Genomic DNA, 26,161 nt, shown 5'->3' with positions numbered 1-26,161 from the left:
GTTTTATGTGCAACATAATATTTATTTCAACCTCCAATAGGGATGCTTATTGTAAATGTCAGCGGATTATTTACTATGGCAAATTAATTAGTTACGTAATGATTCTTTTTTTAGGGAGGAGAGACTGTTAATACTTGTTGGATTACTTGAGCATTACAATCCTTTGAAGTTCTTCAACATTTTTGGATCTTTAGTTCAGGACCATGCAACTTTAAAGCAACCAGTGCAAATAATATCCCAGAGCTCAGACATAAGGAGAATTATTTTGTGTAACTCAGGTATTAACAGTACTTTGGCTCACATGAGCATGCCAGTTGTCATTACAATGAAATTCCAGTTAAAGCATATAAAATGGGAACATTTCATGAATTTATTTTAATGAGTGTTATTATGGTGACTATCTGCTGTATTAATAATGGTAGGACAACTAAAATAAAGTATCATCAGCTGTTACTAACCCGCTAATCAACAGTAATTTTTTTGTCTTGTTCCCTAAGATACATGTTAAAAGAGAAGCATGAATACTGAAAGATAGAAATTCACATTGGTTTGTACTTTATCTTCCTTTGATGTTTTTGGAGTCTAGTCACTTACTGTTTATTTGCACGAGATGAATGCACACGCAAAAAAATGATTACACAGAAAACGCATATCTTGATATAAAAGGGTGCCGTTCACTGTGAAATATGACAGACTACATGCTCACAGCTAGCACCACAATTTAAAAAAAATAATTAAAAACCAGCAACAATACCCAGCTGCTTGCTAAGCTAGCAAAGTGCGCACACAGCATGGATTTTCAGGTGTAAGGTGCTGGGGGTTTTATATACGACGATGGAGAGACCATACTGACAAATTTATCATTATTTGAGGCCCTGCTGAGCAGCCAGATACGCAGAGCAGTAGTAGAGGCAAGTTCTCTGGGATGGGACTAGATGACTTAATACTTTTATGCTGTACAGCATATACTTCACTTGTAGAGCTTACAAGTAAATAATATTTACTACTTTGTTGTCATCATTTGGAGTCTATTTGGAGATGCAATCTTTTCTTTCCGGTGTAATTTTACTGTATTCCTTTCCAGTTGTGAAACAAAGGATTCACATTTTTGTTAGCAGACTTAGTCCACCCTACTTTTAGGAACCCCTGAAAAGTAAGGAGGATGGGAAGCTGTCAGGAAATGGCTTCAAAATCTGCGCTACTGCAAAGTGAGGCCAGGCTAGAGAAAACACATCTGAAGGAGCTTGCCTGGGTGGGGATGGTTGGGGCAGATCTAATGATCAGCTCAGAAAAGCACAGAAGCAGGAAATCGGGGAAACAGATGGAGCTGCGAGACAGTGAGAGGGGAGGGTGTAAAGCTGGTGAGCTAAGCAAATGGGCACCATTGTTTTCAAACCCAAGAAGCTCTTCTACCGGAAAGATTACAGATTGCAATTAGCATCTGAGCTCTTTGGTGTCCCGAAATCTCTGCACTCAGGGGTCCCGTTGGGGGATCTGGAAGCACAACTTCCCATCTTAGAAAAATAATGAAGTCAGTAGGAGATTTTTGCCATAAGATTTACCTATCTGGAAAAATGTACTTAGCGTACCCAAAACACCCTGTAGGAGCTCCCAGCTGGGAGCAGACATGTGTCCCTGGCAGGTCCCCTGTCTGCAGCTTCCCTGGTGCACCTGTGAGGGTGCTGGGCAGAGAGCATCTCGCACAGAAACAGGCTCTAGTCCCATTTGAGGACCTGTTTGAATTGAATTAAATTCTTCTGTAGGCATGGTGCGAAAAGTACCTCCCACCTTCAGTCCTACAGGATGACAGGGTATCCATACCAGAGTTGTATGCTCACTGCTTTTGTGTTCTGACTGTTGTTTCTGCTTGTTCAGAGTCGTCGTTGCTTGGAGTTACATTATCATCAACACAGCTATAGTAGGAAGGGAGAAAATAATTGATGCTGTCTGATTATATTCTGGTTCACATATATTCAGCAAAATAGTTATCCAGGACTGGGAATAACTAGCGAATCTAAATCACTATTACAATTATCATTACTTTATTGATACTCCCTGTTAACTTCAAGCCATCCTGAGGGTCCAATGTAGCGTAGCACTGTTCACCAAAACAAACAAACCACAGGTAGCTCTGTTAAGCCAGTTTTTCATCTCAAGGCTATTAAGGACTTCAGAGAAGTTGCATCCCCATTACTGAGATGAGAAATTGGATCATCAGCTGATCTGGTTGATGTGATTGGACATGGTCTCATCTTTTCACAGCAAGTCTCCATCTAGCTATGAAAGGAGAATCCTAAGAGATCTGAAGAGGCCTACTTGCAAATTAACAATAAAAGCTTTCAAACCCATAAAGATACTGTAAGTACTTGGACTCAGTTTATCATGCAAAAAAGGGCCGAGTTTATCATTCGAAGACCAAATTAGCTATTCTACATAGTGGCTCTTTAAATATACCTGAATAGGTTTCAGTAGTCCTGCCAATGACTACAGAATTGTTTAAAGTAAAGGCTATTTTCTGGTGTCTCTGCACTATGTATTCCCAACATGTCAGCATAATTTAAAATGAGATATGCATAAACCATTTCAGATATTTATTCAGCAGGAAAGGAACACGTAACAGCTCACACTGCTAGCAGCAGAGAGAATGGAGATCAGCCCATTTTTAAAAGAATATTTAGCAAGTTATGCCATGAAAGCAAAATTTGCAAAGAATCATTCTGTAACAGCTACATAATTTTTCAGTCCCCTCAAAACTTACCAAACCAATTGATTGACTATTGACTGTAATGTACATCCTAAGACTGGATGAATGTAAAATCCCTTATCATTTTGACAGTGACCATCTCATCAAACATATATTCACATCTAAGTTAATAACTATGTGATATTCTCCTCAATGAGAGTCAGCTAATCAATCTGAACATATTTGAGATTTGAAGGTATTCTTCAGTCTCAGCTCAAAAAATACAATCTATCTATACATTAACTATTTAAGAAGTCATATGTACTGACCAGCAGTAAATAAAAGTGCTACCATATGAATAAAATAACAGATTTTTATTCTAGTTACAGAAAAGACCAGATCCTAGATAAACTCCTCTTGATGATACAGTTCATCCACAGTAGCTGGTATTATCGCAAATAATTATGAGTTTTGTAGTCTGGGATGGAATGTAACTAGACTTCCAGCCAGCACAGGTGCCTTTACCCTGAACTCCCACATACAAACATGGAAATTTCTGCCAGGAACCCAGGATAGGTTCAGCTGAAAGCAACTACCTTTTCGCTTGTCAAAGTCAAGCCATCAGGATGCCTACAGAAAACCAGTCTGTAAAAGATCGCAAGGGGTAAGCTTAAGAGGTTCATGCCGCTGTCTTACAGCTACAGCCACGCTGCACCATCAGTGCTTATGCTGCTCTCAGGGTTTCTGCTCAGCCTGGTCTCAAACCTCTCCAGGGACACAAACTCCCCTACCTCATTAGACAGCCTGCTTAGAAAGTCCTATGGGGAAAAAAACCTGTTTGTAAGGTCTAAATGCATGAATGTTCACACATTTCAGATAAGATGATTACTTCAGATTCTCTGGAGCGAATGCTACAGCAGAGTAAATTTCTGAAAATCCATAACCAGTCCAAGATGAAAGATGGTTTAGATGATACATTCTCATAAGCAGGCCTGTGCTAAAAAGGTAAAAAATGCCTGTCTGAGGATGATTCTTTTCCAGCAAGTTGCACAGTACAGTGAACAGGAGGTTCTCAGTGAAAGGTCACAGGTATTATCTCTTCTGTACTTTGTGACAGAACCCTGACAGAGAAAATGTTGTTCCAGATTTATTCTGGGCTTGTGCTTTGAGAAATTTGCTTTCCCCTAAGGAATTAAATTTCTTAACAGTTTCTTTCTATATTCTTAGAATTATTCCATATAATGCAAAAAGTGAGCTACTTAATCAAATATTTCGGTTCTTCATGTCTTATTCTATATGAAAATACTGCATAGGAAGAAAGAGAAACAGGTGCTGAAGATATAGAGTCTCAGTCACTCCTAACTGAAGCCTGACAGTTGTCATCAATATAGATCTCCTGACTCTGATCTCACAACGGAAGGTAAACACACTAGCTGAAATGTTTATTCCTGTTAACATTAGTGATATTCTAGCAGTGATTTTGACTTAATGTGATATTCGTTGCTTTCTGACAGACACTGTTACGTAGGATGCTGCAAGTTTTCAATCTGTTGATGCATTTGTTTCTGGAAGTGGGTGTATTTAAGTGATAGGAGTAAGGGATAGACAAATAAAGGCAGAAATCTGAATAAATTGGGCTCATAACTGGGCAGTGCTGAATGCCCAGTGTGAAGTTCTTTTGCACACCCAGATCACAGGCATGCTGTTTCCCCATAGTGCCACACACTGTCACTCCCTTTCACTGACCTAGCCGAAAGTGCAAAGTCCTTGTTCAGCAGCACACCTAGGGGCGCAAGTCCCCAGGGATCACCAAACCAAGAGGAACCGAACTCCCGGTGTGACCAGACTGGTGCTTTCACACTCAAAACCAGAGAAATTAATTCAATGCCATCATTGCTAACTGGCATCAGCAAACTAGGCTCTTTGGGAGACTTGTGTTGAGTATTTATATCAAACCTTTTCTAGGCCTGCCTTTGGTAGTGCAGTTTTTTCTTAGTAAGATACAGTGCATCTTCAAAATAAAGTATTTCCTCAGAGCTGTGTATTTTTAGTCTCCTTTGCAAATGCTGTGTTTTAAAATAGAAATTTACCTCTACATCTAGAATAGAAACCTCTACCAAAACCACATCTACTAGACAGGCATCCTAGAGAAAACCCAAATGTACCACAGGCATGTGAGTGTGCACACAACCTTTAAACCACCCATTTTAGCAGAGCCCCTTCCACAGTCAATCTGAAAATCAAATTGCCAAACCAAATTAACAATCTGAGTGGGACTGCACATGAGCATACTCCTGCTTTATAGCACTGTGCTCAGACTTACAGGTCACTTCAACGTCTGGGACGTGACTGTTGGCTGATATGTGGGGTCTGACAGGAATGTATTACAGGATTTTCATAACTTTCTTGAAATAACCCAAAGATAATGCCCACCAAGCAAAGAAGAACAGAGAGTGAATGTTGTTTGGCAAAGTAAATCAATGTCAGATTAATTTCTAGGTGCACGCTGCCAGCTTTCTGCAAAAGTCTTTACATTACTGGCTTTCTGGAAGCTAATAGGAAGAATTCAACAGAAACAGGAGCTTTTTCTCAAGCTGTGCCAAAAGGCACAGCCTGCCAGTGACTGCACAATGTGTTCATCTTTGATCCCAAAAACTAGAGAAGAGTGGGACCAGCTTTAGTTTAGTCTCAGAGAAAAGTAAGAGAATTTAGGGGGGAAAGCAGTCCTCCCCTTTCCGGGTCCCATTAGCTGTCTGCAGCACCACAGCCCAAGCAGGCACGGCCAAGGGAGGTGTCAGTGGTCCTTCCACAGACACAAAGGAGGAGAGATATGACTCTCCATCAGGCAACTCACCTTTCTCAGGATGGGATAAAACACTCTCCAGATGTATCTCTCCCATAAGTTTGTGCTTAAATGCAGTTAATCTCTCTGGAAGTGTCCATGCAAAGCAAAATGTAAATCATGGGTTTCTCCTGATTGCAGAGGTTGAAAGCACCCAACATTTAGGACACAAATCCTCATCCTTGATTACAATTGTAAACAAAGTTTTCTGGAGTTAAAAATGAACTTTTAGGAGAAGCCTGCGGGAGGATGGCTAGGCAGCATGCTGGGGTCATGGCCACTAATAGAGCAATCAGCATCATGGTTTTGGGAGCTTCATACCCTGCGCCTTGCCTGGAGATGGCTGAATAAATCCAGCTGTCAAACACCACATCAACCTCACAGGCACAGCCCTGGGACTAAGGCTTTGGACTCCAGCCTTCTTTTTACACTACCTTTACGTCAATCATCTAGCTGCCAGCCCGCATTTTCCTATGGCAAGTCTTGGGATATTTCATATTCACAACTATTTCATTCAGATCTGCTAGGACTAGGCACTAGACAGTGAGACTTCAACTCCTGAAATTGCTCAATTGCATCAAAAAAAAGTTGTTTGTCTCTTGTGGTTACAAAGAAAAGACAGAAAACATGGCATTTTCAAGCTCAAAATCCAGGAAGCAAAAAAGAATCCAGGATTTTATTGTATTTCTAAATGTCATTATTTTAATCTTCTGAATCACGTATTTTGAATGTCTAGGAATGGCAATTCTGTAACGTAAATACAGAGTTTTAGCACACAGGCTGTACATCTGAAAGTAAACCAATTTAATCAGCTAAAAAGAACACTTAATATGTTCCTTAAAAAAAAGTAGAAACAGTGTCTCAGTCCATATTTTGCTGTCAGACCAGTACAACTCTGACACAAACAACAAGGAGTACGTCCTGAATTCAGCTTTCGCTTCTTAGTGCATTATGTTCACGTCTCATAATTACCAATAATTAAAATGCCAAATACTGTATTTATTTCTTAATCCCACTGGCTTGTTGTTTTTAAGGCTGAAGTAGAACTTCCACAGATATCAGTGAGACCAGCAAAAAATGAAGTAGTTTCACAACTGGACTCAAGTGTTTAAATCTCCCTTTTCCTTTTCTTTTTTAAAGAGGACTGCCATCTTTCTTGAGAAAGATGCTCATTCAGTTCACATGCTAAAAGCCCCTACCTCTTCTTTTCTTTTTCTGCATTACAATTTCCCCGAACATTGAAATAAATTGGTATTTAATCTGGAGATTTCAGACTCAGTATGTTAACAAGATCAGATTTCTAATAACATTTCAAAGGACAAATACAACACTGCTTTACTTCTGTCTTCTCATTTCAGAGCTCCTGACCTTCAGAATACATAAATGTCCTGCACTTTATTTGCATCCCCAGCATTACAATAAAGTTCTGCAAATTAATTAATAATAATAATAACAATAATGATGATGATGAAAACGAGCCTGTCTTTCAATAGTACTTATAAGATTCCCAAAAGTCTGTGTATCTTTTGCACGGAGCCCTCAGCTGACATTTTGCAAGATCACAGCATCTCCCCAAAAATCTCTTTCTAGAAGGTGATGCAAGTTTGATGCATGGATATGCAAGAGCTTCCTTTTCCCTCATCAGCACTAAATTTCATCTGCCTTTTTTGGCTTGCTACTGTCAGACCTTGCTGTGGCTCTTCATAATCAACTTTTAAGAATATCCTGGATAATTTTGTATGTTTGCAAGCAATATCACTGCTATTCTCTCAATTTTCTCATAAATTTAAGATTATATTGAGGTCATAGTAATGTCTCACCAGTGAGCTGCCTTCAGTATATAAAATGGTTGTGTATATAGTCTCTGCATCCCAATTTTAAAATGTTTTTCTTTTTTACCAAAGAGAGGATCAAAAGTTACTTGCCAGTAAACTGATAAACTTATGGTGCTGGTTTTGGTCTGTCTGTCTATTCCCCAAATCCATGATAACTGATGTATTAGGTTTGCACGGCCAGGGTTTGGTAGTGGCAGGGGTCGCAGGGGTGGCTTCTGTGAGAAGCTGCTGGAAGATTCCCCCATGTCCAAGAGAACCAGTGGCAGCTGGGTCCAAGGTGGACCCACCGCTGACCTGAGCCCATCAGCGGTGATGGTAGCGCCTCTGGGATAACATATATAAGAGGGGGGAATAACCTGCGCAACAGAAGCCAAAGAGAGGAGTGAGAACATGTGAGAGAAACAACTCTGTAGAGACCAAGGTCAGGGAAGAAGGAGGGGGAGGAGGTGCTTCAGGTGCTACAGCAGAGGTTCCCCTGCAGCCTGTGGTGAAGACCATGGTGAGACAGGCTGTCCCCCTGCAGCCCATGGAGGTCCATGCTGGAGCAGGTGGATGCCCCCAAAGGAGGCTGTGGCCCCATGGGAAGCCCATGCTGGAGCAGGCTCCTGGTAGGACCCGTGGACACGTGGAGAGAGGAGCCCAGGCTACAGCAGGTTTGCTGACAGGACTTGTCACCCCTCGGTGGACCAACGCTGGAGCAGTCTGTTCCTGAGGGACTGCACCCTGTGGAAGGTACCCACGCTACAGCAGTTGGTGAAGAACTGCAGCCCATGGGAAGGACTCATGTTGGAGAAGTTCGTGGAGGACTGTCTCCCATGGAAGGGACCCTATGCTGGAGCAGGGGAAGAGTGTGAGGAGTCCTGCCCCTGCGGAAGAAGGAGCATCAGAGACAGCGTGTGATGAACTGATCCCAACCCCCATTCCCTGTCCCCCTGCACCACTGTGAGGGAGGACACAGAGAAATGGGGAGTGAAATTGAGCCCGGGAAGAAAGGAGGGGTGGGGGGAAGGTGTTTTCAAGATGTGGTTTTATTTCTCATTATCCTTCTCTGATTTGACTGGTAATAAATTAAAATAATTTTTCCTCAAGCCGAGTGTGTTTTGCCCATGACAGTGATGGCTGAGTGATGTCCCTGTCCTTATTTTGACCCACGAGCCTGACATTATATTTTCTCTCCCCTGTCCAGTTGAGGAGGGGAGTGATAGAGAGGCTTTGGTGGCACCTGGTGTCCAGCCAGGGTCAACCCACCGCAACCGGTGAAGTTTTGAAACTGAGAAGACCAGGAAGCAGATGGGGTGGTTTCTGTAAATTTCAAGATTTTTCCTATTCACAAAAAAAAATACTTCTCTGCTCTGTCTCATTTATGCTCACAAATTTGCAAATGCTTCTGTTAGGATATTATCACCAGAGTACAGATTATATGGAAAGACAAGAGACAGCTCTCCCTGTATTTATAGCAACATTTAAAGAGAAAAACTTTGGAAATTCCTTTACCATGGGGCTCATAGCATTAATGAGTCCAAGAGCTCACTGAGCATAATTGGGTTTTTTAACTTGCTGTCCACCAACACCTGGGAGCTCAAAGGCTGCTGCCAAGGGGTCTGAAAGTATTATTTTCTGTAGAGTTTACTCTGTGAAGTCTGACCCAACACTGGGCAATTTCAAGGGGATATAAAACTAAATATAATAGACCTATTTGGGGGCCCTTATATAGCATAAATCAGAAGACAGGCAGAATAAAGGGCTAGGATTTCTATTCACCCTTAGAAATAGCTAGTGGTAACACTGAGTATATAAAGAGTACATAAGTTTCTCCTAAACTTGTGGATTGGAAAAAAAGTTCTCATTTTGCTTAATACTCAACTCTGGGGTTACACCCCTTGACCTATGAGAAGAAGCACTAGGGATAAGCAAACACACAGGAGAGACAGAGCTTTGCAATAACTTGTAGAAGCTCAGAGAGTCGGTGGCAGAGCTGAGAGCAGACGTCCCACTTACAGTCTCCCCCTCAATACCTTCCCAATCCTTCATTTCCTGGGTTTTTCTGCAGAGTCTGGAGTCTTGTTTTCCAAGGCAACACACAGGAACTGGGAGGCATTACTGTTGTCAGAACACCTATTGCTGGGCTTAAGCTGCTGCCTGCTAGCTCTGCTGGGGACTTACCTGCTCTGTTCATTAGCAATGTGCCTACCAGACGCAGAGAAAACCAAGCAAGGAAGAAAAAATAACTATGAGGAAAGGGGGGGTGGAGGGGAGGACTAAGATATTTTTTCTGTCTGGTGTAAGACAGCTATTCTTTTGAAACTGTTCTCTATAACCTATGAAAAATATAAGGTGACATGAAAGATGCAAGTGATTTCTAAAGCTACATTATGAGAAAGTACAATTAATTCGTGCTGTGTCAGTTGGAATTGGAGCCTAGTCCTCCTCTTGAGCTGTGAAAGCAAGAAATCCCAACCCCTAATTACTACATGCTGTTTCTGCTGCAAGAAATACTGTGTATTTTTTTAAAAATAATTGATAGTTTTGTCATTCATGTAACTTAAGACTTCATCCAGTCGATGAAACAATTGTTCAATTAAGTTGTCTTTTGACTTCCCAAGCTTGTCAGTTGAGCAAAAATGTGCTTGGCTTCTTCACCATTCACAACTGGGGATTACACTAATTTTAATTTCAGTATCAGTACATTTCTAACGCCTGGAGATACATGTTGTAGGAAGAAGGTTACGCTTTGCAGTTCACTTACTCCAGTGGAATTTGATTCCATCATATGAATCAGAGAACTGGAAATCATTGATGAACTGAGTGTATTGAATTAGCATGTTAACAAGCACATTTCTGTGTGAAAAAAACAAGCCAGTGCTCTCTGCTTAGGCTTAAAATATAGGAGAAAATGTCTTCCTGAGAATTTAAGGCTATAATTCCGAGAGAAACAAACTAGATTTAATCAAAGAGTTGTGCTGAGTCTTTAGAAGAACAAACAAATTGTCCTTTTGGTCACTCCTGAACATTACCACTATTTTCCAAAGTAAAAACTGTAATTTAGCAGTTACCCGACTATGTGACTTATGCACCACTGATCACGGCAGTCCAACTGTGAGCCTGACCTGTGTGACATGCACTACAAGCGCACTGCAGCGGACAAAATCTGAGACCTGGTAGTGAGGGAGCAGAGCTGGTTTTGGACACTGCGGTGTGCATGAGTCCTACCCCTGCCTCCAATACCTGGCACACATGTCCACCAGGCTGTTGGCTGGACCTCCTCGCAAAAGCTGGGTGACCAGTGAGGATCTCCATGACAGCAGTCCCCAAAGTTTGATGCCCCTTGTTCGTGTCGTCTGACAGCAGGATGACTGGGTGCACAGAGGGCACCTCGGGGGTCAAGATCCTTCCCTGTTTCACCCCATGAACAACCTCTGCCGATTCTCTCACAGCAGAGCTGAGAATGAAACAACTATTTATATTTATGGTAGGATATTTCCATAAGAAGAGCTAATTGCTGAGGACAAGAAGGAAGAGCTCAGCTGATGCACATGTGCTGACTAATACCAGTCCAGGATCTGGCTCAGAGCATCTTGTCTAACATTTTCTCCCAGTCAGGAAAGAGGGAGCTTTTTGTACTCATCACTTCATGGCACCAGGAGAAGTGATGTTATTTAAACCAGTGCTGGTGCGCTGGTCGGTGCTGGAGTTGCTAATAGCAGGAGAAGCTCTCTTCATAATGGTAGAGCTTGGAGAAAGTCTTGCTCGTGCTACTGCCAGGGTGACAGAGATTCTTGATTATTTTGTGGAATTTCTTTTCTCTCCTGTGTTGAAAGAGAAGTAGGCTGTCTACAGGAGGCACCATGTCCTGGCACTAAAATACAATCCCTGTCATATCTGAAGGCGACAGCATTGATAGTTTGCAAACAAATGAAATTTGGAGGGAGATCTTGAACAACAGGGTACAACAGAAGACAGTGCCTTATATAGAACAAAAAAAAGGCACTGTCAATTTCTGCCCTCCCTCTGCATGCATGGACCATACTCCATGCAAATTAGGAGTGAAGGGAGAACAAAGAATTCACTCAAATTCAGGTTCTGTGCATCAGAGTGACTATATTCTAAGTTTTTCACAAATATCAGAAGATGCCCATATGGCACAAAAACAACCTAAAAATGGTACAGAAAAATGAGAATCATATCCACTGCAGCAAAATAATGGTAGCAGTTCATAAAGTAACAGATGTCTATGGCTCAGTATTTTAAAATTTGTTATTTTGTCACAGTGACATTTAGAGTATGGTAACAATAATTCAATCAACTCGATTTATTTTTAGCGTTTGTAAGGTATTCAGTCTTACCAAAGCACTTTTGATAAATAACTGGTAAGGACTTACCAAAATACCAATTTATATATCTTAAAAAAAAAATTAAAAAAAAAATCATCATTATAAGTGATTTAAAAATGACAAAACTTTTCTTGAATGAAAATATAGGGAACCAGTAATTCATCACAGAGATGATGGGTCTGCCATGATATCATGGCAGCATTGCCAGATCTTTTACCTGACACTCTAAATTTTAGGTTCTGTCTTTTTTATTATTTTTTTTCACTAAGATGCTAACTTTTCCACTGACATTTTCAGATACACATTTCTGAAAAACACTGTTGCTCTCTGCAGTCATTTACCAAAGAAATATTTTAAAGACCCTTACATAAAAGAGCTATCACTATTCCTGTTTTTTTAAACACTGAACTATCCAGTTACATACCTTTCTCTAGCCCAAATCCTTTAATCTACAATGCTTTTTCCAGGCATTTATACACTCCTCCTTTCAAACAATATGGTCACTAATTTAATAAATTAATTTAAAACCAAGCCAAGCATTAACTAGCCCTGCCGAGTAATTGTAATTGATAAATTCTTTTTCTAAGTTCTCTAAAAAATTCATCTTTTTACATACACAAATCATCCTTAGGCTATTACATCTGTGCATTTATCTCCTAGACTAGTTATATCCTAACCACATATTATTATTCCATTTTTCTATCTTTTCAGGTTTCACAGATCATCAGCTCAGCTCCTCTTGAAGTGATGAAGTCCCATGGGGCATGGGGTTGCTCACTTCAAGCAAAACGATGGAGAATTCTGAACAGCAAAGGTAGTCAGGAAGACAGCAAAGGATGTAAATCATCAATATTCACTGAATTTACTTTTTGTTATATCCATATAGATCTATTTCCAAAAGCCCCAAGTACCTCCCTCTTCCACTGATTTTACCAACACTCTTGAGAAAATTTTTTGAAAAACTAGACTATATTTTGAAATAACTGAGGTGTAACAGGTCTGCGTGGCAAGGTTTTGGTAGCAGGGGGGTTACAAGGGTGGCTTCTGAACGAAGCTGCCAGAAGTTTCCCCTATGTCAGATATAGCCAATGCCAGCCGGCTTTAAGACGGACCCGCCGCTGGCCAAGGCCGAGCCAATCAGCGACAGCGTTTTTCGCCTCTGTGATAACGTATTTGAGAGAGTGAAAAAGTTGTTGCGCAGCAGTAATTGCAGCGAGTGAGAGGAGTGAGAATATGTGAGAGAAACATCCTGCAGACACCAAGGTCAGTGCAGAAGGAGGGGCAGGAGATGCTCCAGGCGCCGGAGCAGCGATTCCCCTGCGGCCTGTGGTGAAGACCATGGTGAGGCAGGCTGTCCCCCTGCAGCCCATGGGCGGTGAAGCAGATGACTGCCTACACCGCTTGGAGGGCCCCCACGCTGGAGTAGGTGGATACCTGAAGGAAGCTGTGACCCCATGGGAAGCCTGCACCGGAGCAGGCTCCTGGCAGGACCTGTGGCCCGTGGAGAGAGAGAAGCCCACGCTGGAGCAGGTTTGCTGCTAGAGACCCCGTGAGGGGGGCTCACGCTGGAGCAGTCGGTTCCCGATGGACTGCACACCATGAAGGAGACCCACGTTGGAGCAGTTCATGAAGAACTGAACCCGTGGGAAGACTCACGCTGGAGAAGTCATGGAGGACTTTCTCCCATGAGGGGAATCCCCCATTGGAGCAGGGGAAACGTGTGAGGAATCCTCCCCCTGAGGAGGAAGAAGCGGCAGAAAACAACAGAGTGATGAACTGACCCCAACCCCCATTCCCTGTTTTCCCCCTGTGCTGCTGAGGGGAGGATGGAGAGAAATCGGGATCAAAGTTATGCCCAGGAAAGGAGGGGGGGGTGGGGGGAAGGTGTTCTAAGATTTGGTTTTATTTCTCATTACTCCTCTCAGAGTTAATTGGTAATAAATTACGTTTCCTTTCAGTTGAGTCTGTTTTGCCCGTGACGGTAAATGCTGAGTAATTTCCCTGTCTTTATCTCAACCCCACAAGCCTGTTGTTATTTTTTTTTCTCTGCTCTTTCCTGTCCAGTTAAGGAGGGGGAGTGATAGATCGGCTTTGGTGGGCACCTGGCATTTTGGCCAGGGTCAACCCACCACATGAGGATATGAAAAGATGCTGGTTTGATCTATTGGAGAATTACCTTATTGTTTTAATATAAAATTTTCCAAACAGCCACCACTTTGGCTGCAGATTTCATTTATATTGGCTTCTTATTTGCATTTAAATATATGTATTTGGATGACTAAATTCAAATTCCTCGATTTAAGAGCCATTTCAGATGTTTCTGCACGGCCTGAACTCCCAGACCTCTTCATTCACAGGTGCTTGCCTCTCCCCCTTCTCCAATGCTCCTTTTCACATGCTGCCCCAACTGTTCCCAGGCAGTGCCAGCTACCCCAGCTGCGTCCAGCACACCACTTCTTCTACCAGGCTCCAAGGTCTGACCTGGCAGTAACCTGCTGTACCCACTTACCTTTCCTCATCCAGCTGCTTTGCTGCATGACGGAAAAAGCGTTTGAACCACAATTCCCCCTTTTGTGCAAGGACTTGCTGTCCATCATGCTGAGACTTTAATGTGAGGGAGGTTTCCTATTATGGCTCCATAAAGGTTTTCACTCTATAACTGCATGTTTGTTACCAATTTGTTATAGAAACACAGCAGAAATATTTTAGTACCCTATAGTTTCCCCACTCTGCTGAAAACCCACACTGGGTACCATGTTTTTATTAACCATTCCTATTCTTAATTATTCCTGCAAAACCTCATTAAAAGGAGCCTAAAAATTTCTCTGCAGCTTTGTGCCCTCCCTCCTTAACCTCACACATCCATGTTTTCACTAAACTGTGCTAGTGGGCTAGTGAAGAGTGGGCTTCGCCTTGCCATCAAAGCATCTCACCACAGAAGGGCTCCTGAGGTCACGCTGGCCCTGGAAGAACAACGCCGGCTTCTTGGCTGCTCATGACAGGAACGGCATCACCCACAGTGACGTCTTATTATTATTATCATCCTTTTACCATCATCATTTACAGCGTGAACTGTGAGCCTGGCCAGGGCTCTGGATGTGTAAAACCAGGCTAGATTATCGCTTGTGCCCAAGCCTGGCCGATCCTGCTTCCTACCACCCCCACACGACTGCCAAGTACATGGTTTCTCGTGGTGCCAGAGCAAGGATGTCTTTCCTTAGGACAGCATAATCGCATCTGACATTTGACAACCAGAGAGGGAGGGGCGGGCTGGAGAGGAAGCAAAGGAAAAGCTCCATCTTCTCTTCCCAGCTGGGAATCTCAGGATGGCATTCAAAACAAAGCAGGACAAAGGGCCTGAAAACTGCGGGCACCATCTGACGAAGAGGTTGTTAATTCAGAAGAAGGTAATACATTTGGTAATGGTTTGTTTGTGGCATTACAAGTTGTTTTCGAGAAACAATACAAAGAGAGAAAAATGTGTCAGAAGAGACATCGAGGTCCAGTCACAGGAAAAGCTAGGGAAATAAGGTAGATGGTGATAAACAAATAACCGTCTTAAAAAATACAAGGCATCAAAAAGGAAGGTGCCTCTATTTCAACCCCTTCCAGCAAGCAGTGTCACTGAACGCCCCCTGTGCATCCTAATACAAAAGCTCTTATGTCTGCACATTTATAGTTTAGCTGCCTTAGATTCAAAAAGAGAGGAAAAAAAAAAAAAGCAAAGATTACTTTCAACCCTGATCTACGCTTTTGAAATACACAGGGACACTATCACAGAATTTTTCCACGCTCATTAATGCCAGCACACATTTACTTTTCCAGAGACAGAATATTAACAGCTCCTCCTGACCCAGGCTGCTTTCCACAGGCTCCCTTGAAACAACAGGAGGGGAACGGCCCCCGGGTGCTGTCATCCCCTTGCAAGGACTATCAGTTCGCATTAGTCACAACAAACCTCCTCCCATCACCCAGCTTTTGCAGGGTCCTCTGCTTGGGAACAGTCGCTGGGCTGAGGCTGCTCCGCTCTTATCTCTTTGGGTTGCCAACAAAAGAAATCACAGGTGACTGACAGGCAGGACCACACTCGGTAGGGGTTTTTTTTTGGTAAAAGACACTTTATTTGTCCTCTGGAAAAGCAGCCATCAAGCTTTAGCCCACAAATCCCAGACACATGAAGGGCCAGTTTCTAAATCTGAAAGGCAAGCATAAAAGCTTGATTATGAGAAGCGGAGGTTTTTTACTAATTTCATGACCTTGAAAGCAATTTCTTAGGAGACTACAAGGAGTACAGCTTAAAACTTCGTGCCTGATACTTTGACATTTTAAAAAGTTGTGATTTTTTCTTTCTTCCTTTTTTTTTTTTTTACCAAAAAAGAGTAGTGAGGACAAGATCTGTACATATTTTCTAAGAGGTGCCTTTTCCAAAAGTAAAGTAAATTTTGCGGCTTTTATATTTAAAAGCACTCAGCTGGACCATTTTGGGAGCTTCCCAGAACACAGTGCTTCTAAAGACGTTTCCTGAGCTCGATGCCTTTCCACACCTAGCTCAGGCATATGCTTCTTATTTAGTTTTCATTTCAAAGACTTTTCTTTCAAAGAGCACATCTTTTTCACTGGGGTGGATGCAGTCACTCTGAGAAGGCTGGTCATGCTTTAGCAGACGTTAGTTAACACCTGTTACTGTAACTTCTAATTTAGACCAGACACTAACATTTGGGTTTTATTGTATTTAAATTTAAGATAAGGAAAATTGTGATATATTATAAATTAGGATTGTGACAGCTGTACTCGACCTGCCTTAACCAAATCAGCAGCAGTTTGGTGCAGGCTCCAAGGAAGGTAAAGGCATGAGCTGTAGCCAGGCCAAGAACTTGTCTAGGAAACCCACAAGGGACCAGAGAACAAAGACAGTTGTGGGTACAAGGAGTCTTGTGCATTCCTTTCCCATTTTATGCAATTTGACTGAACCAACCACTTTATCCAATAAATACGATACAACAGCCTAGGTGAGCCTTCTTGGAGCCTTCCCTGGTAGGCAGCGTGGATGCATGGCGGTGATCTCCAGCAACGAGATCTTTTACCAACGGCAGATCAGTGGACGAGCCAAATTTCAGTTCTCCCTGGACAGCAACTGGACCGCACACATGGCAATTCTCCTCTTGAGCAGGCACACCGCTCGATGTTGAGATATTAGTCGTTTAGTTTAAACAAGTGAGTTTTAAATAGAATGAATCACTTATTTATAATGTTGTGTGATTCAGTATACTGTTTGCTTAGCTTTACTTTGCACGAGTAACTAGATTTGCTGAAGCCTTAGGCCACATCTGCTGCTGTACTACTCTATTAAATTAGTTATTTTTATAAAAACTGGTGCCCAAAGCCTACTTCGGGAAACTTAGGATTCAAAGTGAACTACCACCAGACGCCCAGACTGAAGTGTTCAAACTTTGGGGCAAAGTACAACCGGATGCCCGGACAGAAGATGAGTGAATTGGGAATAGGCATGCTAAAACTTTGAAACCTTAGCTAAGTGATATAAAAGGTTGAGTGAATGCATATAATCCTTCAGTCATAAACATATATAATCCTTTGGCCATAAACACATATAATCCTTTAGACATGAATCATTGACCAAGTCTGGGACTAGGATTGGATCTAGCCATACTTAGACTCCTCTCTGAGGAGTTTAGAAAGCAAGGGGGTCCGTTCTGAACGTTGTGACCCAATGGGAGGATCTCCCTTACCTTTTCACATCTCTGATCTCTGTGCAAATCATTCCAAATTGATTCTAACTCAATTTTCCCATGTGTATTTCCTTCATGCAGTAAGCAATAGAGTGAACACTGCCATTGGACTCTGTTAAGTTGCACATTTACAAATTCTTAAAGTAATCTAAAACACTCATACGTGACAAGTATTTACTACAGCAGTAGTCCTAACCAGTAAAATGAAAACATATTCCTAACAGTGGTTTCAGAAAAAGTACAGAGTGATAGCAAAGACAAAATGTGAGGTTTGTTTCTGGTGGGTTTTTTTTTGGTTTTTAACGGACTAATGAGATCTAGGTATACGATGTCTCCTCTTCCAAGCCAATAGCACTGTTTCAGTCTATTCTGTGAGAGGATCACCTTGTTAACTCCAAAGTGTATATATTTGTGTATATGTGTCAAAGGAAATACCTTAAAATCCATATCTAGAGTATTCTGATATTAATTAAAGCACTTAAATTTTAGCAGGTTTACATTCTACCATGGATTTAGAGGAAGTGTGGACAACTAAAGTTAATGACAACCAGAAAAACACAAGCAATAGAAGCAGAGAGCTCACAAACAGCGCTGGGCAAGGAGGAAGCAAGAAAGGAGGGGTAAAAATCCCCAGATTTATAGTAATTTCTGTTCTTAAGAATCACAGAATGTTTTCAGTCAGAAAGAACCTTAAAGACCATCTAGTTCCAATCCGCTTGCCATGGGCAGGGACACCTTCCACTAGACCAGGTTGCTCCAAGGCCCAACCAGCCTGGCCTTAAACACTCCTAAAGAGGGGGCAGCTACAGCTTGTCTGGGCAACCTGTGCCAGTGCCTCACCACCCTCATAGTAAATAACTTCTGCCTAATACCTCATAGTAAATAACTTCTGCCTAATACCTCATCTAAATCTCCCGTCTTTCAGTGTGAAACAGTTACCCCTCATCCTATCACTACCCTTCCTGATCAAGAGTCCCTCCTCACCTTTCCTGTAGGCCCCCTTTAAGTACTGGAAGGCTGCTATGAGATATCACCAGCATACATATCACAGCATATTTATAAAATATGTATTTGTATGTACACTTTGTAAAGTATGTATGTATAGCTAGCCAAGTCTGGAGAAGGCACTGAGCAAATTGCAGAGAAAGGGGAGGAGGAAGTGCACTAAAAATATTCTGCAGGTCTAGCCTCCATTTCAAGACATTTGCAGCTTCAAGCAAGAGAGGCCAATGTACAAATAGCACAGGAGGGCAAAATCTGAGAAGCAAATCCTTGGCTGCATCAAAGCACAGCTGGCATCTGTGCTTAACGCTTGTTCTTGTACCTGCCTGAGTGGTTATTTAGACTCACAGCAGAAGTGCTAAAGCTGTTTTGATTTACAAGATGCTAATAAGTACCCAGTGGTTTGGTTATGGTTTCCAGTCTCACAGATTTAAACCTACCCACAATAGCCTCACTTCTGACAGTTGCCTTTGGCTGACGTCTTGGAGGAGGTCAGCCATGGACCACAGGCTAAAGCTCCCTGCTGTAGGGTAAGTCTCCAGATGCCAAGAAAGGTAGGATGGGCAGCCAAGAAAAGGACTAGCAAAACCACGTTAATGCATACATAATGACACTAAATCACTCGTTACCATGCAAATGCTTAGGCATATTTCTTTCACTGATTTTAGTGGAAGAAGGTGGCAATTCCTACAGCACTAACATTTCTAGACAGCTGTGATTTTACCCAGTAATCATATATTCCCAAAACTTCTTGTCCAAAGAAAGGGACAGCCACGACAAGAACGTGTCTATTGGCCGTCTCTCTCCAGGTCACAGCCCCTCACACAATTAATGAACCGTTACTTTCCATCTGACTCATGGCACAGAGGGATCACATGACCTGTTTTGCCCTATTTCCTACTTCTGTCATGTTACGTTATGCTTGCTGGTTTACCTTTATTTACATTTTAATGTGATAAATTGAATTAGTCAGGGCACTACACTGTCATCTCCTGTGGAAATCCAGGCTGTTTTTATGTGAGTGGATGGTTAAATTTCTGGCTTAAATGTCATCCAAACCCTCCATTTTTCATTCACTGGATAGTGAGAGTAAGAATATGATGTAAGGAAAATCACTGACAGGCTCGGACCACGGTGTGTGAAGTTGTCCACTGCTGACTCCAGGCTTCTTCGTCCTCTTCCACCTGAAGCCACCCATTTTCTTATCATCTGGACAGTGTGGAAGCCACCCTCCTGTCTGGTGTACAGCTCCTAGCACAGCCCAGTCCTGCCCCACAGCTGCAGCTCCAGGTCAATAACAGAAACAATACGCTTTACTCACAGCATATCAGAAATATGATCCTATTTACGTTGCATAAAAATAACTTCTTTTGAATATCTGTAAGCAGACAAAGCAGCTGCCTGTGGAGGGATAGCCAGAAAACCTTGACACACTCATCCAGCACCTCTCACTTTCACGCGAGAGCCTTGGCACCCTCAGGACACACAGCGATACCCAGCCCAGCTTTTGAAACTCCTCACCCAAACTTCCACATGCTTGGGGCAGTTGTAGTATCATAATACTGAGAGCACGGAAAACTGTGAGCTTGCAATTTGAGAGCTCATCTTACTGATACTTTATCCCCTCTCTAAAGCTAAGGGGGACAAATTTGCAGCAGTCCTCATAAATGCTCTCTTCCACCATCTCCACCAGGTGCAGAGTCATTACCAACAGCTCTGTTCCAAGAAAGCTGGACAAATAACCCAAAATGTGCTTTCTTTCCATGCCTTGCTCAGGTCTATGAATGTGGAAGTCTAAGACCTCACTATTGCTCAGGTCTTCTGCATGAAACTTTCCCTATTTGTAGCCCAGTAGCAATGATGCAAATGATCTGCTGCTGGTCTTGCAAGTAAGTATAAAAACAATCGCCTGCCTTCCCTGCAAAGCCATTTCTCTAACTAAGGTCCAGGTCTTTCAGGTCCATTTTTAACCCCTGAAAAAGGACACATTAAGACAACAGATACCTAAACAGCTTATTTACCAAGAGTGGCAAATTTTCACTCAGCTAAGCAGGACAAACTGCAACAAAGAGGAATTTCGAGGAGAGTGTCTTGAGCATTTTCATCAATTTTCCCTTCAGTGGGATGCCTGACTCCAAGACTGCCTGCAGCAAAGCCCATACACCAGACGTCCTCCCCAAAGCAAGGCCAGCCTGCAGGTCATCACGAAGCCTGGGGAGCCACCAGAGTATGGAGAATCCTCTATTCAGGCTCCTCTGCACATCCTTGGAAATGGGCTCTGGTGGTCCACCAGAAGTCACTCCTGCACTGCTCCTGTTTCTTTTACAAGGCATCTCTCATTGCAGTTTAGCTTGTCCTAGCTGGGTGGTAATAGTCATGGTAATAACTGGATTTCAAAAAAATGTATGTGCAAAATCCTGAAGGTTGTTTTCCATTGATTCTGCCTGGGCAGATTAAATTTACCTTAAGGAAAATTTACCTTAAGGGGAAGGAGACCCAAGTAATCCAGGTCTCCTATGTAATGGCCACTTCTGTGTAGCTTCTCAGATAAATCTTGTGTGACCTCTTGTGAGCCAGGTAAGTCTGTGGATGTGTCTGTGTGGAAGGTGTGGACAGGTGGAGATGTTGGTGCTGGGACAACAGATGGCCTGCTCAGCTGGAGAGGACATCTCTAAGACCATAATTTATTTTAGAAAGGAAAATGGGTATTACACACAACTGAAGCACAACAGGGGGTAGCACCACAAAGCCTAATATCAAGTAGCAAAAAACTTGCTTAAGCATGTCGACCTCTCTTTTGCCAGGGCTGGACAGTACATTTTGCTGTCCCATTGTGGTTCCCAGATGACAAGCCCTGTCCTTGAGATATCCTATCCCTGAATCAATAACCACTGGCACCAGCTCACTCTGGCTCCTCTGAAGCTGCTTTGCAGGAATCCATGCCTGATGCAGTAGCACACATTGCTGCCTTCATTACTTTCTCCCACTCCATAAATCTATATTGCTTTAATTACCTTCATTTGTGACCTGATATTAAGGGATGCTTAATATCAATGCCCAAGCTACCTGGGCTCAGCAGCACCAGAGGGATCAGGACTTTCAACCTCTCAACGCATCAAGCCTTTCACACATCTGATGAAGCTACAGAGAAAATGAAAGGGTGAGTTTGCTTTCCAGGCAGGCTTTTAAAAGCTCTCCTTCCTCTGTTGTGTCAAAATCTCATTTCCCTTTTTCTTTTCCTGTCAAAGACAAACATACCATCTCCCTTGAGTTACTTTTTGTTATTGCACTGTTTGCCCACTTCTAGCCATCGATATTTCTCAAACAGCCTGCCAAGGCTTTCCTAATTCACTTGTCACTGAATTTAAGCCCTTGCTCTTCTATGCATTTTGGAGATATTTTTCAAACAAAAACCTAGCACCAAGTACCTTGATACTATGATGCAACAGTTTGAGAAATGTAATCTTTAAACATTCTTAATTTTCCCCAGGATCAAGACAATAATTTATGAGTCTATTTTTAGCCTTTATTAAGTTAAACCTTTATTTCTTTGGATGTTTCCCTGCATGTTCAGATTACTATCGTTTTTATCTATATTGAAATCACTTTTTCACTTTCAGATTTTTCCAGCCTATATTCATATACTTACAATTTCGTATTTATACAAATACATTTATGTTCATGTGTCCATTTTATACTCATCTTAATCCTTTCCATATGTGCTTAAATTTTTTGCTAACTTGAGATCAAAAAGGAGGAGCTTTCTATGCCTTGTCTCGATTATGAAGACTAAGAAAAATCTCTTCCTAAATTGTTGTACTATTCCACATCTTTCAAGGAATTTTGAGATATTTCAAAGATTGTTACCTGATTATAACTTTTTTTATGTGTTAAAAGATTCTTAAGAACTGTTGAAATTTTAGGGATTATAAGACTAACTCTGAAATAGTGAAAAACATTGATAATTTAACTTCCAACTTAAATTACTTCCAATATATATCATCAATTTTAACATCCATAAATTAAAAATACTCTTTTTAAAGTCAAAAAATATAGCTGTAATATCATTTCTTGACCCTGCAAATGCATTGTTTTTTTCATACAGCTAAAATTCATCTGTAATCGTATTGCTGGCAAAATATTAATATTGCTTCTGTTTTTTCTGTTGGATTTACTGCTGTTTACCCACTGCAAGACAGACATACACCAAGACAGTAGTGTTTTAAGTTGTCTGCAGGCCAATTACTTCATGGACTTACATTCTCAGAGTCCTAGGTCAAATTCTGCTGTTGGAGTTGGAGACACATAACACTTCAGAACTAAGACATGTTTGCTGCTGAGGACAATGGCATAGAGAAACGTTGGTCTGATGCCAACACAATGTTTTTTCTTCGGTACTCAGCATAAGTGAGGTGAATGTCATTGCTCACTGTGTCCCAGAGAAGAAAGTCCAGATAACCTGGGAACTGAGGAAGTGCTGGTGTTCCTGCTGCCTCAAATGCCTTGGAGGTACAGGGTGTCTGCTCTGGGTACCTGGATACTCAGAACACCCATCAGCCTGCCCCACTACCTGAATATGAGTGACACAGAGATACTGAAAATGTACACATAAATACCTGAATTTAGTTTTGGCACCAAACTTTAAGAATGCAAAATCAACAGTCTGACAAAGAGAGAGCAAGGAGACAGGAAAAGGTCAAATATATTCCCTAACTCATAAGCATTACTGTGCTTCATTAATGACTGCAAAGACCTTTGAAGAGGTGTTTGAGTGAACAAGGTAGGTGAACAGTGGCTGGGCTGGGAGTAAATGCAGCGGCAACTAGTGGTCCTCCGGGAGTGTCCTGCTTCTGGCCCAGAGGCGGAGGTAACAGCTCTGGCTTTCTTAATAAAGCCTGTGCAGAAAGATGTAGATTTAAATGAGAGGAAGTGTAATTATAAGCTTCCCTTTGACTGTGATTCAGGTGGGTTTGATCCACTCCTGGCACCTTCAAAAATCCCCAGGGAAAGAAGATTTTCGGTGCAAAGCCACACTGTGCCTGTTAGAATATCACAGCTAGAAAATCACAATGGAGCCAACCAGTGAGTTGTCTTACTGGACAGATTATGAACTTCCACGAGAGAGGTGGAACAGAGGAGCAGAGAGCACACCTGAGAGATGCACACAGAGGTGACCAAGAGGGCTATAACATGTAGTTCTCCCTATAACAGCAAGAGCCTCCCTTACTTCCAACAATGTGAATCAGTGTGTGCAGCCCAGATGGTGCAATGTGGAGGGCTGCAATGCCTGAGAACAAATGAGAAAAGGAAGGAGATATTTATCAGAAAGGAGGAAACCACAGCCTAGCAGATCCTAGGCTTGTTCTCAATAAAAGAGCTGTCCAACTTACTGGCTAATGAGAATAATCTTCCCCACTTCCTGGGAAGGCGCAGTTATTTTTGATTCTTAGCAGAATGAAGTAAAACCACACAGCCACAAAGTATTGCAAACAGAAATGTCTCTTCTGCAGCAGGGCTTACTGCTTTTTTCACATTCTTACTAAACTAATAATTCATTAATCAAAAAAATAGATGGGTTCAAAGCAAAGAAAACTCATTCTTCCTTTCCCAGTAGAGGCTCTTTGGCTGGTGATGCAATACACCTGCACACATTGTTGCTGTTAACAGCAGAATAGATGAGCAGATACGATGTACAAGTGACAAGTCTCAACAGCAAGATTCTTACTAAGAGCAAGGATGTTCATTCTTCTCTACCCTGGTACTGAGAAATGCAGATGATCCCTAGCAGAAAAAAAAAAAAAAAAAAAAAAAAAAAGGCAGAAAAAGAATGGAAGAAAAATGTTATTAAAGGTTTTTTGGGTCCTGTCCATTTTTTCAAGCTTGCCTGCAGCGAAAAGCATTTTTTGCAAAGCTTCGTAACACAAAATGCTGCAAAGCGTGCCTGCTTTACATTGTGTCTACACGGCACCATCCTAGCCTCCAACACTCTCACAGCATGCTGTGGTAAACCAGTGCCTCAACCACTCAAACATATGAAAAACACATTGTACTCAGGTTATCATAGAGCATGTTTTACTGTAGCGCTTTACAATCACTTGAAAGTCTTAGGAAAAAGCAACATAATAACATAAACCACCTGGCCTATTTCTGGGTCAGCATGTTCCTTGCTCCACCTTTCACCTGAACATCCTGTGCCCCCTCTAGAAGTTCCTTAATTAACCCTTACTTTATCTTACAACTATCAAATGTAAATTAATAGTCATGTGGGGTCATCTTTCCAAGGTTGTGCTGCGTGGCATCCACCTGCTCCTGCCTGTCAGAATTAAATCTGGAGAGTGCTGAGTTGCTCCATAACCTACGTCATTTGAAGATACAACTTTTCAACTATACAGCAAAGTGCAATCTTAATTTGGGCTTTATGATGTGAGCAACGAAGTCCCAGGAGGCAAAAGAAACCCTCACCCTCTTTACAAAACATTTCTTTTCCCTCTAGGGTGGAAAAAGATGAATAACCATTTTGAGACTTTATAGCCTTGCTTAACTTTTTTTTTTTTTTTAATTTAATGCACATTGCGTTTATTTCAAAACAGATCTCACTAATAAGGAGTAGGATCCCCTTAACTGACCTTAGACATATGTAGCCTCACAGATGGGAAGGAAGGGTACTTTAGGCTAAATAAGCAAGTGATGTATAAGGTATAAAATGAGGAGAATTCTTCTCCCATTCTCAGGCAGCACAGCTGCGAGTGGTAGCATATAGCAAGTGACCAGCATGCAGCATCGCAGCTCTGTCAAAGAAGTTTTATTTCCCCTGAGTCAGAGCAAATGGCAAATACAGCCATTCAGATGTAAAGCATTTTCAACTGCGTTAGTATTAGGCTGTTGGTTTCCTTAGAGTAGATGTTTGCTCAGAAAAACTCTGAGGGCTAAATTTGCTATTTGAAAATAGTGAAATGTTTTTATTACTGACTTCTCAGATAGGAACTGTGGAACAGATTGAGTGTTATTACACAGTGGTAGATGGAATAAGCTGTATTTACACAGTCATCCCTCCATGGTTAACAACTGAGGCAAATAAATACTTCAGAGGTAATAAGTTTAGTAAAGATGACATTTCCCAGTACAAATTTTGACCCTTTGGTCCTGGAAAAAAAAAAAAGTATAATAATTGAAAGGAAATTGCTATGTATCGTCTATTTATCTTTATGCAGGTTTTTAACTTCTGGTTTTTTACTATAAAATATAAAAGAAGAGACAAGGAAAAGGAAAGACAACAAAAAGCAGTAAACAAGTCTTAAAAGAAATCCTGTAATTTCAAAGAGCTTATATCTGGATTTGTTATTTTGCTTTTCACTTCCAGATCAACTTCTCTGCTAAAAAAAAAAAAAAAAAAAACGAACCAAAACTCAACCAAACAAAAAAAAAAGACTTCAAGAATCATCTAGTAAATCTGTGCCAATGGACTACATAACTGACTCTTCCCCAAAGCCTTTGATCCAGTAGTTAATAATGCCATCTGTCTTGTACAAGCTTATTTTAATATCTAAATTAATCAGAATAAAAATTATTCATCCTGAGATACTAAATTATCTATGTACCTGTTAGTTCATGTAAGTTCATAATAATATCCAAAATTAAAGTATTTCCGTTACTTCTCCCAGGTGGCATTCTTCATTAAGATAAAGTTGCTTAAACTTTTTCAATCAAAATAAAAATGTAAG

The sequence above is a fragment of the Leptosomus discolor genome, chromosome 5, assembly GCF_034619465.1.
Source record: "Leptosomus discolor isolate bLepDis1 chromosome 5, bLepDis1.hap2, whole genome shotgun sequence".
Classification (NCBI taxonomy): Eukaryota; Metazoa; Chordata; class Aves; order Leptosomiformes; family Leptosomidae; genus Leptosomus; species Leptosomus discolor.
This window is presented reverse-complemented; position numbering follows the sequence as displayed.